Source organism: Hydra vulgaris, chromosome 01 (genome assembly GCF_038396675.1).
Source record: "Hydra vulgaris chromosome 01, alternate assembly HydraT2T_AEP".
Taxonomy (NCBI): Eukaryota; Metazoa; Cnidaria; class Hydrozoa; order Anthoathecata; family Hydridae; genus Hydra; species Hydra vulgaris.
In genome coordinates, this window is record NC_088920.1 from 60,707,903 (window position 1) to 60,708,838 (window position 936).

The 936-nt window shown below is 37.2% G+C and overlaps 1 non-coding gene across 1 annotated transcript; it reads right to left on the minus strand.

Moving 5' to 3' along the window:
* Positions 1-325: 325 nt before the first annotated feature.
* Positions 326-444, minus strand: LOC136075657 (5S ribosomal RNA). The gene has a single exon (XR_010636095.1). It is a non-coding gene; the product is annotated as a 5S ribosomal RNA (ribosomal RNA).
* Positions 445-936: the final 492 nt, after the last annotated feature.

Genomic DNA, 936 nt, shown 5'->3' on the forward strand with positions numbered 1-936 from the left:
TTGTAGCGTATAAGTGAGTTATGTTATCGAATATTGGTCGATTTGCAAGCACTTCTTCGAAGGTGAGATTTGTGTAGTTATTGAATTTTCGAGTAGCACTGTTTTGTACTTTAGAGATATTGTGGAATAACGTGGATGAGGTTCACTTGACTGCCGGATATATGAAATATAGAGAGCTGAATATTTGCACAATGAAAAATATTGAAGCTTCAAGCAATAAATAAAAAAACTTCAATTTTGACGTCTTTTAGGCCGAGACAAGAGCTGTCTAATCGACAAGGAGCAAAGATATATTTAGGTATTGAAAGTGAGAAAAGTAAGAAAAAGCCTACGGCACCAGGAGTTCCCAGGCGGTCCCCCATCCAAGTACTACCCTGGCCCGACGGTGCTTAACTTCCGTGATCGGACGAGAACGGGTGTGTTCACCGTGGTATGGTCGTAGGCAAAAGCTTGTGACTTCGCAATGCTTTTAAAGCCAACTTGGAGTTCACTTGCGTTCACCAAGTCACTAATAATGTAGGAGAGACCTATCAACTTGATCAAAGAGTTTCGATTCGTTTTGTGGCATCTGTATTGAAAAACGTAAAGGATTTCGTGCTAGATAAGTTGCGTTTCAAATTTTAGAGCCACAAATACAAAAATGGGCAGTTGAACAACCCCCTCATTTTAAAAACGAGGACACTACGGAAGAAAACACTTACTGAAACTTTTTAGTTCCTGTGTAATAAGGTAGGCAGCAGCAGCAGTAAAACCTCGTTTTAAAAGAAATCAACAACAAGCAAGTAAATGTTTTTTTATTACATAAAGCCTTTAATTACACTGTTTGTCAAATATACAGGTATCATTTCCATACAAAATGCAACATTGAAAAAAACGTGTACATTTGAAAAATTAATCCGTTCAAATAATCTTTAAAACCCAGTTAAAAAACTCAAA